Here is a 13258-nt window from a genome sequence, read left to right on the forward strand (position 1 = left end):
TTATTCCGAGGGCGCATCCTTCGTGGGGCAGCGATGGCGATCTGTCTGCTTTTTGGGTGGCGGTCTGCCCCTGTGATGGTGGGCGGTGAAGTCGGCGGTACTGGCTGGGGGTGCTGTGAGTCTTGATTGGGCTTTGATAAGCACATGATATTATATAGAGCTGTGCTACGTGCACATTGTCTGAAGTGATTTTGGGTGTTTTGTTAACGCCTCTAACGATATCGAACAAAACTCATTTTTTACAGAGACTTTAAACGACATATTTAGAACAAAATGAGCGGCTCCGATCATCTTTGTGCGATCCGAACCGAGAGAAAATAGGATCTGTGCACAGCTGCTGTATATAAACTGCTGTGCACGTAGCTTTTCTGTATCATATATTCTTGTGCTTAATCTATCACGTTAATCATGTTATTATAGTTATTATTAATGTTTTAGATAATATTGCGCGTCGCGCGTGAGGTATGTTTTTATTGGTTTCAAGTAATTTAATATAAAGTATATCTGTTGGCACCAAAAATTAAGTTGACCACTCGCGCGCACAAAATGAGCCGCTCTTGTTTCAGCCATGCACGTGGTCTGATTCCAAGTGCCAGGAAATGTTTGAAGTGCAAAGGTTAAAAGAATAAATAATGGGAAATTGACAGTGGAAAGAATTATAAAAAAAAGGGAAATTGGTGGTGCTCATTGAATTATAACTACCCAATGTCAGATCCAATTGCTTCAAGCTTTAAATACGCCTGAAAAGCCAGTGGCAAAATTCTACGTATTATGCTTGCCGAAGTGAAGTATACACCCACGTGGCAGATTTTCATCCGCTGGATCATCCCATCGTTAGTTTGACTTCTCATCTGGACCATTGATCTCTTTGCTCACCTAGGCGCAATGCACTGGATAATTTTCCAGCTCTTGGTCCTATCATAATGGACGACAACATATTTATTGCTGGGATGGGTTTAATTCAGCAGTAATGAATGAGCTTCCATAGGCCACGTGGTGACGGTCTGTATGCCCGATTGTGCTTTGCTTTGGATCTCGGCCATTTATTCATTTCTCAAAGTCTCATGTGCGCGCCATACTGGATCATTTTGCTCTCAGCTCTCTCAGCCGACACCCTCACTCATGCGTACACTCATTTCCATCTAAACCTTTAAAACTATGAGAATTAAAGCCAAATTGGATGGGTTGCCAATTTTTGCTGATTTTTTCAATTGTGCCCGGGCAGCCATCTGTTTTGTTGTTGGAGTAATTGTGTCATTCTGCTTGTCAAAAAATCCCAGCCTTCTTGTGGACCACTTGTGGCCACGTTGCAAGAGAAACTCAGGGAAAGAGGGAGAGGGAGAGGAAGAGGAAGAGATGTTGGACCTGCGGCATATTTGACAGGGTGATCCAAAGGGGCATCGAGCATCAGTAGAGAAATTTTTTTCCAAGGCATTTTGTGTAGGTTTTTTGGTCTTCTAATCTGGGTATAGTTTGATGATATATAATGGGTTTTGATTTTTCCCTTTCTGGATTAGTTTTTGGTTGTCTTTTCCAAATTTTTGCTGATCTCCGAAGTGGTAAGGTTTCTTTTCAGAACAATCATTTTGGGGTTTTTTCCCCCTGCGAGTGCCTTGACGATTTTGGGGGTTTTTTGTTGCATCGTTTGCTACAGGTTTAGGTGCTTTGGTGTTGTATCAGTAGAGAGTCTTTCTTTCTCTCTCTTCGAACCAGAAGTTCTTTGCCTTTTCTGGACTATTGCTCTTCCTCAAAAGGTTTGCCCCCCTTTTTGGTGTTTTAAACGATTTGTGTTCGTCGGTGGGGTTTGCATGATGTTTGGTATGAGTCGTATGACTGATGTGTGTGCAGAGTTTCGTGTTTAAGGTCTTTTCGTTATTGATCTAGGGTTCCGATGGTTTTATATATTGATTTTCTTGGCTTGTATTCAAGAGTCCCTGCCGACTGATCCGGTTTATGAATGGTTAGATTTGACCAGAATTGGTGGATCAACCTTAAGCTTAACAGTTTTTTGTTCTAAAAAAATAAATGAGTATTGTATATGAAGTTTTCAACAGGAATCCTAGAGATTGGTTTTCAGCCTTATTAGCTTTTAAATATTTGTAAATTCCTATAATTCTCACTCCTTTAAATTGTTAGAGTTGCATAGCCAATTTAATTTATTATTGATTATATATTGTTTTCCTCTATATTCAGGCATGGGTTGCCTAATATGGTCAGTGATGTTATACATTATATGGTCCGATAAGGTTTTCCTACCACCACATCTCACTTCTTTTGGTATTGATGAGAAGATAAATATAAAGAAATGAAAATGAGTTACGTCAGACCAATTAGGAAAGGGTTCAAATTCGTATTCATCTTTCCTGTAAAAATTCCCCAGGCCCTTGGTTTCTAATATGTTAGATTCTATGCATGAATTTTGTCAGCTTCGTTAACATTTTGGCCTCTCATGCATGTTATTGTCTTCGTCTGTAGGGAATTGGTTCAAAAAGGCCTATTTGTTCTATTTCGATTTGCTAGTGAGATGAGAGGCAAAGAGGCTTTGTGGTTTATCGATCGACTCCTTCTTGGCTACAATAGGGGTTGTGCGGTTGTATGTATCAATGGTAGTGAAATCTATTGGCTCTTTATCTGGATTTTCTTGGGTTTGTTATTTGTACTAATGAGATGAACTATAGTAAATGTGTCCAGTTCCTGGTTCCTTTTTCCTTATCCTTATTGTTGTCAAACCTCTTAAATTGGTTTTAATGGACTGTTCTAAATAACAAGTTTATTTTTTGAAGGAGAGAGTGATGAGCATTTTGAAACCACAACATTTTATACCCATTCATGGAGAAATCTTATTCCTGAAAGACCATGAATTATTTGGAATGTCTATAATGTCACTACGAAATCATCACACTAATGTAAGTTTTATTTCATAATGCGTGTTGATTAATTTAGGTGCTGATCTATTTGAGCTATTCTTTGATCATCATTAGTTGTTTCAGTTAGGATTTCTAGTTTTTGAGATTTTGTGCATTTTAGTTTACCGGTGATTTATCTTTCTTTCTCTTTTTTTTGTGTATTTAATTTTTGAATTATCTTAAGGGTTGTATTTTTTATTTTTTTTACCTAGCTTTTAATTTTTAATAGTCTTTGAGTCAATGTTGTAGTGATTCTTCAATATTTTCTGGTTTCAGCTTATTTCATTCATGTAGAAATGGTCGTGTTTAGTTTTTGGAGCAATGGCAAAGGTATGGAAATTCTTGTCACGGTTACCAAATTTATTGCTCTTATTGTCGAGTTCTCTCTTGGGTTTTGAATGTTTTGGAGCTTTTGGGTGATCTGAACTCTTAACAAAAATAGATTAGACATGTTATTGTACTTCCCTGAGTGTTTGTACCCTTTCGTGTGGTAGACAGAGTCCTGCCCCACTCAGTTAGGACTGTACAATTTCTTTGATTCTCTTTGGGTATGTATTGGTTTGCACCCTCAATAAATCTTCTTAGGGACAAACCTGAGCTATGGCTACCGGAAATAGAAATTGAAGTTTTGGCTAATTTCTGCTTCACACTACTATTTAGCGTGTTATTAAATTAATTAATTTTATAACCATTGCATATAAGGACGACTTAATTTGATAGAAACCACTTTGGATAGATAAAGCACTTTCCATTCTGCAAACTACTACACTTGTTTCTAACTACTTTAGATTGATTTGAACTAATAAATGGAAAATATAGTTGCTTTTCTCTTTGCTAATATTGAAGACTAAAAATAAAATGCATTCAACATGGATTTAGAAGAAACAACTACAACGATGATGAAATAGTCTAGAAATTGTTCAACTTTAACTATCATTGTGTTTCTGGACTAGCAAATTCATTTTTCATCCATATAAAAAGTGAAAGATGCCATTGATAGAGTCAACATTTGGTTTAATAATGATGCCATGATTATTGCGTAGGTATTGCCACAGGGGTATAAGCGATTTCTACAAGGTCACAACAGGACAACCATCACAGAGCCATGGATAATCGTGCTTCTGCCATAGTTAAAATTCTACTTATAACTTGATGTTATATATATGTTAGCAAGCCATGTAAGTGCAAAAAATCATCATTGCCCTCAAGTTTTAAGCTCTTGTTATGCTATAGCTCACTACAATTACAAAGGGGTGTCAATCTTGCCTCTCAGTTGCTAAGTTTGTGGTGACTTCTCTATTTTCTTCCCGCGTTTAGTTAGATTTATTTTTTTGTTCTTTGCTGTGAAGGCACATTAAATTTATTCTTGAGATTTCATATTTTATCATTGATATCTCGAGCCCGTCTTTTGGACCGGTTCCTACCAGATGGAGCACGAAGACATAAAGAATAAAAGAAAAGAAAAATGGGGGGGAAAAAAAGGGCTTCCTAATTGATGCCTTGCCGTTGGTGTTTCAAAATGGGCTTCAAGAGGGATGGGTAGATTGGGTGAAAACTAAGCATTGTATTTGCTTTGTTTTTTAACACATCCTAAAAAATGAGAAACAAACACAAGGATCAAGTTTTAAACACTTAGAATAAATCAACTACACTTTGGTCTACCCCTGCCAACTAGCAATTTATTTGTAAAGGAATTTATCTTCCAATTCCTAAAGTTCTCCTCTATTGTTGTTCTATAATTGCAGGTTTTCGGAGCTTTCTCGCACATTTTGTCAATTGAGAGACAAGAAGCATGCCGGAGATTGTGGAAATATTTGAGTAGTTGTTATGTCTTGTGTCACATTCTTTAAATAAGTCTTGTATCAAGTTATCTCTTAATATAAATAATGAATCTTTGTGTTAGGGTTAATTAACACCTTATACATTTTTTTTTTCTTTCTCTTACAACAAGGTATCAGAGCTAGGTCTTGGGTGGCATCACATCTCGTTGGAAAATCTCTGTCATCTCTATCGCTTGAGTCAATCGCTCAGCTCCTGATCTCCTAGCCTGTCACCTCTACGTGCTTATACATTTTTCCTTCTTTCTCTTACAACAAGGTATCAGAGCTAGGTCTTGGGTGGCATCACATCTCGTTGGAAAATTTCTGTCATCTCTATCGCTTGAGTCAATCGCTCAGCTCCTGATCTCCTAGCCTGTCACCTCTACGTGCATCTGGGTTGCAGTTGGGGGGGGGGGGGGGGGGGGGGGGGGGGGGGGGGAGCGTGTTAGACTTGTCTCACATTACTCATTTAAGCCACACAGGCTTGGTTAATATATTCTAAAGGTTACTCCACCAATTGCCAATTGGTTTTAGGTTGGAATCCTTCAAGAAATCTAACATAGTATTGTTAGAATAATGAAAATATTGTGATTGATTATAGTTGATAGAATCAATTGTAATTGATTAGGATCGAGGATTTGATTATCTTTCCATAGTATATGATTTGATTTTGTTTCCATATTTTAGGATTCCACTCTTGTATAAATACAAGAGCCTAAGTACATGTTAATATCGAAATTAATAAAATATCTCTTCTTCTCTAATATATTAACATGATATCAGAGTTAGGGTTTTGGAGAATTTGTTCCTCCTTATTTGTGCCATAAGTGCACCGTTGTGTGTTGTGATCCAAGTGGTTATGGATCCTATGTTTATTTCTCCATGTGCGAGTCGGGGGTTGTACGTGTGGGGGAGTGTTGGGATTTGTTATTGTAAGAGAAAAAAGGAAAAGTGTATAGGGTGTTAATTAACCCTAACACAAAGATTCATTATTTATATTAATAGATAACTTGATACACGACTTGTTCAACCAATGTGAGATAAGAAATAACAACTACTCAAATATTCCCACACTCCCCCTTAAGCTAGAGAATAGATATTACAAAGTCCCAGCTTGTTACATGACAACTCTAATCGTGGCTTAAACAATGACTTAGTAAACATGTCAACTAACTGAGCGCTTGTAGACTCAAAGGGAGTCGCTATCACACCACCAGCTAATTTCTCACGCACCAAATGAAAATCAATTTCAATATGGTTAGTCCTCTCATGAAATACTGGATCGGATGCAATGTGAATTGCTGCCTGATTATCACAATACAAATTCATTGGCAATTGCACACTAAATCCTATCTTCTCAAGAAAAGATCGCACCCATATAATCTCACATGTCGTGTGGGTCATGGCTTTATATTTTGCCTCTGCACTAGAGCGTGCAACCACTGTTTGTTTATTATTCTTCTAGTTGACAAAGTTTTCATTGAGAAAAACACAATATCCTGTAGTGGATCTCCTGTCAGAAGGTCCTCTTGCCCAATCAGAGTCAGTAAAAACCTCAATACGTAAGTGACTATTAGCTCAATAAAACAAATCAGGTCCTAGATGAGCCTTGAGATACTTTACAATTCTAAGAATAGTCTCCCAATGTGGAAGACGTGGAGCAGACATAAACTGACTCACAATACTAACTGCAAATGAGATATCTGGACGTGTAATAGTAAGATAGTTTAATTTACCAACCAAGTGACGATATTGGCCAGGGCTAGAAAGCAACTCCCCTTAATCAACGCATTATGCCTGTAGTCTTAAGAACCAATCTTCTGACAGGGCTATGAGAAAGAAGCATGACTGCAGATGGTGGAACCGCTCAATATTTTGCTCAAATTTTCCAACATCAAAACATGACTCCTCGGGCTAAACTTTGAAATCTGAAAGGACTCAACTTACCTGTGTACCTCTTATAATCTTTGTTGTCTTCTGGTCCTTGATTTTTTCTATTCTGTGTTCAACATTTCTGATGTTCAAGATATGTTTCGTTGAATTGGAAATCAAGATCCAGGCCATCGAGGTCTTAGTTCTTTGATTACATCTTCATTGTGATGTTGCCAAACTATGAAGTTAGATTTTTCGTTCTTGATGTAGATGAATGTATTGAGACGATGTATAAAAACTGTGTAAATATGTATATACTCTGTTTATTGGAAAACATTGGTGTTTTTGCCTAAGAAATTCCTTAACAATCTCTGAATCATGGTATTTGATTTCTGTAGTAGAAATGAACCAAAACTATGTCTATGATTGGCTTTATGCTCGAAGCCGTGAACTCATTTCTTTTGAATGTGTATATGTACTAGAACATGCTCTGGCGTATAGTTTGCTCTCTAATGTGATTTATAGAATCCTATTTTGCAAATGTGTTTTAGTTATGGCATGCATGGTCCTTGCTTAAATTTTTGGATTTTGCATGATTTTTTTGGTGCTTCACTACTTCTTGAAACATCACAGGCACGAGATTTTTGCCTTGAAACATCACAGGCACGACATTTTCGCGTGCTAGCACACGCGAACCACCTATTATGTTTATATATGGGTATCCGTCCAAAGGGAGGGGGGAGGAGGAAAAATTCCAAAAAGCCTTCTATTTTGCCTAGAACCACTGTTCCACTCCAAAAATGGCCAACTAAACCATCAGCTTAGGGTGTAGGTAAGCCCTGGCTTTGTATCTATAGTTTCTTTTATTTTGTAATTAGATCAATTAAATGTGGTGATTGTATAATCCAGAGGGTTGTCTCAATAATCAATTTTCATTGCCAAATCTCAACCATGTGTTTATTTTCTGTGATTATAAATGAAAAGGTTATACAATTGTTTTCACGCCACCTAGTATATTGTAAGTTAAGACAAACCATGCTCATGAGAAGACGGGTTGTGCCCATGACCCTAGTTAGTGTTAGTTTAGCGTGGACAGTCCGTGCCTAATCAAAGATGGTTTGTTCTTAATTTACATGTAGAAGAACTTCTTGAAAGATAGTATTTTGGCTTGTAGCTAGAATACATCATTACCACATTGATTGACCTAATTATGAAATTAGTACAAAATACCTCAAACCATTGATTATAGATTTAGTGGTGGATCTGATACTGTCACGACCCAAACCCATAGGGTAGGAATACATGATCGACCAGTGAAAAGGAATCACCAATGGCCATCTTGTACTACGTCTGTAAATTTCTTTCTAAAAATAATGAGTTTATTAACTTAAAAATGCGAAAGCGGTAGATTTAAAAACTTCATTACATACATTCAGAGCTGTCATAAGTGATAGTACAACAAACATGCCTATAGGCTTTATTTTACAATTTGTGGGCACTACTATAGGCCGCACCAAATACAAACTATTTTACTAGGTTTCACAAACTTCTTCAACATATTACAATACCGAAATTGAAACAGCAACGTCATCAGCAGGAAAGACTAGAGAGACTAGTCAATTATTTAACCACGTACGTCCTGAAATGTTTTATAAACACAAAACATTTTAGTGAGAATTACGATATACTAAGTTTCCACAATTTAGCATGCAAAGTCATTTTATGAACGGAACACCAGCAATGATTGGGTAGTTTTGGGTAATGATATCAAGACCCTAGAATACTCGGCAATAATCCTCATAATGACCAAACTCAACGTTCAAATGTTTCGATACCGATCGATAACCTTGGTTTCCTTTCTCTTTAAAGGAATTTCATCCCTTAACTTTAGTTGCTTCTCTTTAAGCAATTCAATCACAACATCATATTCAATATCTCGATTATCAATAATCAGAATTCCTTTTCAATTAAAAGTGACGCTTCCTTGCAAGCCGTCCAATTTTAATAAATCCATGTGAGGTTTGATGCTTTTAAACACATAATCATGTATGCATCATTCTAAGTCATAATTGTGTAAACATAGTGTATTCGTAATTACTCACATCTGAAGCGTGAACAGCAAATATTTACCGTAGTAAAATTATTGATCAACGTCTGGATCAAGAGAGAAAAAGGGGTGGTTTTGGGTGCCGGAGGTGGTGGTGGTGAGGCGTGGTGATGCCGTAAGGAGGTGGCGATGGTGTTGTTGGTAGCTGGAAGTGGTGCAGGTGAGTGGGTTTATGAAAGAAAAAGTGAATGAGAATGAGATAGATATAGGGAAGAGTGAGATGTCGGCAGGAAGGAGAGAGAGAGAGAGAGAGAGAGAGAGAGAGAGAGAGAGAGAGAGAGAGAGAGAGAGTGTGTGTGTGTGTGTGAGTGAGTGAGAGGTGTACGGTGGCGGGTGAGAGACAAGATACAGGTGAAATAAATGGGGTGGCACCCATCCCCATATCAAGAAACTCTCCAAATTAGGCTGACAGCTGGGAAAATTCCCACGCGGACACAAAAACGAGTCTCGTTTCAATCGCGCAATCCGGGTTTCATTTCAGAAAATTCTAAAGAAATTATTGTGGCCCAAACAAATTATTCTGAGACTAACTCCGGTCTCGATTTTTTGAATAAACTTCGCGGTAATCATACATGTAATTTGTGTAATTTTTCGGGTTATGACAGATAACCTAAATCTTCCTTTCATTTGATAAAAATCTAAAACCTCTTGTTTTCAGTAAATTTAGGTCATAATTTAAATCACCAAAATCTCTGCCTTTTAATTATTTTGAAAGTCAGTTCTTATAATTGAGGAAATTCCTAGTCCTTGTGGATCGACACCCGTACTCTTGCTTTACTACTAAATCCATTTGCATATTTTACAGGTTAAATTTATCTTGATTTTGACGCGATCAAGCTTAAATGTTTGGACTTGTCCTTTGTAATCTGGGTTTTTAGGCCATTTAGGTGTTTGGGCTGTGTCCTTCCTATTTTAATTGTTGGGCTTGTCCCATGTATTCGGACTTTAGGCTTTTCAAGTGTTTGGGCTTGTTCCATATTGGTATTTCCTTGGTTGGCATCTTGCCAACCTAGGGATTGGGTTTCGGATTGGACACTATGTTCTCTCTCTGTTCTTGTTAATCTTTGTAACATCTTTAAGGGTTAATAAAATTTCTTTTTCGCCATTAAAAAAAATTGTGTTATAGAGTATGGACTTTGAGTCTAGGGTTTTTTTTTTTTTTTCAAAATGGCAATCGTTCTGTTTAGTTCACAATTTTGGATTGAAAATTTTGAGTTAAAATGTAAAAATATGTGATTCGATGAGTTATTTCAAAAATAAGCGGGACCCCTGACTAAGACTTACCAGAAAAGAAAAAAAGAAAAAGGGACGGTTAAAGACCCAGTTGGCAAGTTGGAGAAAAGTCTGTCCCGTAACCCTCTCTCTCTCTCGTCAATTACTCCCAACTCATATCTCTCTCTCGAAAATTTATCCCAACCACTCATCTCTCTCTTGAAATTCAACCCAACCACTCATCTCTCTCTTGAAAATTCATCCCCTCCATGTACAGCTAAACTCTTTTATGGCTTGGGATACAGAGAACGAATCTTTGCTTCCTCTGTCCCAACCATCTCTCTCTCTCTCTTCAATTACGTCTTCCCAACCCATCTCTATCTCCAAAGTTTTTCACCCCAACCTCCACAAGCCTCTATTTTCTAAAGTCTACAGAGAACTAATCTCACGCCTACGCCTATTCCCCAGGTCTCGAAGCTGCTTCGCGAATCTGTAGCTGTAAAATTAAAGACCCATCTTCTCAAACCAACTAGAAGACCTAATTTGAAGGGTTTGGTTATATAAATGAGGAGGTGGAACGAGTCGTTCTGTTTGGTTTACAATTTTGGATTGAAAATTTTGAGTTAAAATGTAAAAATATGTGATTGGATGAGTTCTTTCAAAAATAAGTAGGACCCCTGACTAAGACTTACCAGAAAAGAAAAAAAGAAAAAGGGACGGTTAAAGACCTAGTTGGCAAGTTGGAGAAAAGTCTGTCCCGGAACCCTCTCTCTCTTCAATTACTCCCAACTCATCTCTCTCTCTCGGCAATTCATCCCAACCACTCATCTCTCTTTTGAAATTCATCCCAACCACTCATCTCTCTCTTGAAAATTCATCCCTCCATGTACAGCTAAACTCTTTTATGGCTGGGGATGCAGAGAACGAATCTCTGCTTCCTCTGTCCCAACCATCTCTCTCTTCAATTACATCTTCCCAACCCATCTCTGTCACCAAAGTTTTTCATCCCAACCTCCACAAGCCTCTATTTTCTAAAGTCTACAGAGAACGAATCTCGCGCAGAGAATGAATCTCACGCCTTCGCCTCTTCCCCAGGTCTCGAAGTTGCTTTGTGAATCTGTAGCTATAAACTTAAAGACCCATCTTCTCAAACATCTTCTCAAACCAGCTGGAAGACCTAATTTGAAGGGTTTGGTTGCATAAATGAGGAGGTGGACTGCATCCCAGGGGGGAGCCCAGACCAACACCAAATCCAGCCACCACGGAAGACCCAACGAATTCCTCCTTGAGATGTAGCAAATGGCTTCTCCGGTCAACAAAGATTCGAAGATGTAGAGGTAAATACACCTGAAATTGAATGGTTTCTTGAATTTTTATTGTTTCAATTGGGTCAAAAACCCCACAATTAGGGTTTTCGTCCCAAATTTTTTATGTTTCCAATCAGCTGTTTCGTCCCAAAATCAGAAAATTTTCAATCGGTTTACAGCAGAAAATTTTCAATCGGTTTACAGCAGAAATTTTTGAATCAGTTTACACTAGAAATTCTTCAATCAGCTGTTTTTCAATCGGTTTACACCAGATTTTTTTTTAAAGTCCCAAAATCATGTGGTAGAAAATTTTCAATCGGTTTACAGTAGAAATTTTTCAATAGGCTGTTTTCCAATCGGTTTACACCAGATTTTTTTTTAAAGTCCCAAAATCATGTGAAAGATCTCCTACGGCCTTCGCCCAAATGCAGAAGTTTGGGGTTCGAAAAATCCACTTCGGCCAAGTCATGGGGTTCGAAAAAATTGGGGTAGAAAATAACGGATTTTTTGTGATTTTTCACAAGTACAAAAATTTTGAAATTAGAAAAGAAAAGATTCAGGTCACCGTAGGCTGGATTTTTTGATGTACTTAAGTAGTAGGCTGATTTTTTGATGTACTTGTGGATTTTCTGTGATTTTTCGGTGTACTCTGTGTGTGTGCAATTGAATTCGTAGACGTTAATTTTTCATGGCTTGTTGAATAGCAGATAAATTAGGACACACACATATAGTGTAGATTTGCTGCTGAAATAATTCTTATTATTCTACTTTATGTCCCGGCCTCCACCATCAGATTCTGATGCTTTTGGATACTCGTTTTTACTTAACTGTTATATATACTCTTGATATTTACTTCAACAGCAAAAAAACCATCTAGATTTTTTTACGTAGGTGTAAAACTTTTTTTATTTGGTGATACGGAGGTTGAGCTCCCATTTTCGTCTGTCACTGTAAGTTGATGTAATGGTTTTCCAGTATGGTTTTTTTTTTTTTCCAGTTCTTATTTTTCTTATTAACTTTGTTGTAAATTGGTTGGATGAGGTATCCAATTTTGATTGATTGAATGTTAGTGTTGTTTCATTTGTTCATTTTAGGGGACAAACCCTTTGAATGTAAACCACCTGGGAGCCAGCCATTGAAGAGGAAGCGAAGTTCCCCCTCTCCTACTTCTTTAGCCAATTCTTATACAAGCAAAAACAACGTTCAATTGATAAAGGATTTACAAATCTCTCTCCCCTTTGTGTATGGCCCTAGGTAGCATATTTTATTTCCGTAATATACATTTTCTAATTGTTTATGTTGCAAATCATTTGTCCCAACTGTTAGGCCACCATGGACCGCAAAAAATTGATGTAGACATGTGGAGTTATGCCAATGAGGAGATATTTCTCAAAATACTCCTTGAAGAAGCAAACAAAGAACAAAGTGTGAACACACGTAAGACAAGAACATTTAATCAACACCAATGGACTTCTATCCACAAAGAATTCACACGCCATGTTCTTAGAACCGAGTATAGCATCACTAAAATGCAACAAAAGTTAGAATGCCTCAAAGCACCTTACAGGTTATTCAAGCAGTTAGTAAAAGTTCATACAGGATTGGGTTGGGATGCAGAGCTTAAAACTGTCACAGCTCCTGCTGGTGTTTGGGATGAAATAATTAAGGTATTTAATCCTAAGTGTTTTATTTCATGGTTAGTAATATTAGTAGCTTCCCTTTTGCCCCGATATACGAACAAACATTTCCCATTACCTATATTCCATGTAGCCAATAGTAAGAATGAGAAACTTCGCAATAAAGGTATTGACTATTTTGAGTTGTTGGATGAACTTCTCCACAACTCTATGGCGACCGGTGCCTTCGCACAACCTGGTACCCTTGGTGCAGCCACTTCCGATGAAGAGTGAGCCATGTTTGGCCTGCCAAAGTCCATTCGGGGGGTGGGGGGCAATAGCATGTATACTGACTCACGAAAGCGAAAATCTAATGGGAGTGGTGGGAGCATTTCAAAACAAGTTAGGGGTGAGCAAA

General features: G+C 37.7%; 1 long non-coding RNA gene across 4 annotated transcripts; it reads left to right on the forward strand.

The window, feature by feature from the left end:
- The first annotated feature begins 1164 nt into the window (after positions 1 to 1164).
- Positions 1165 to 4850, forward strand: LOC131331363 (uncharacterized). 4 transcript variants are annotated; one of them, XR_009201371.1, is made up of 5 exons: positions 1165 to 1754; positions 2784 to 2906; positions 3183 to 3236; positions 3950 to 4084; positions 4652 to 4850. It is a non-coding gene; the product is annotated as an uncharacterized LOC131331363 (long non-coding RNA). The 4 variants fall into 4 exon arrangements; XR_009201370.1 differs by having other exon boundaries at positions 3950 to 4850; XR_009201369.1 differs by lacking the exon at positions 4652 to 4850 and having other exon boundaries at positions 3183 to 4372.
- Positions 4851 to 13258: the final 8408 nt, after the last annotated feature.

Source organism: Rhododendron vialii, chromosome 6a (assembly GCF_030253575.1).
Source record: "Rhododendron vialii isolate Sample 1 chromosome 6a, ASM3025357v1".
Lineage (NCBI taxonomy): Eukaryota > Viridiplantae > Streptophyta > Magnoliopsida > Ericales > Ericaceae > Rhododendron > Rhododendron vialii.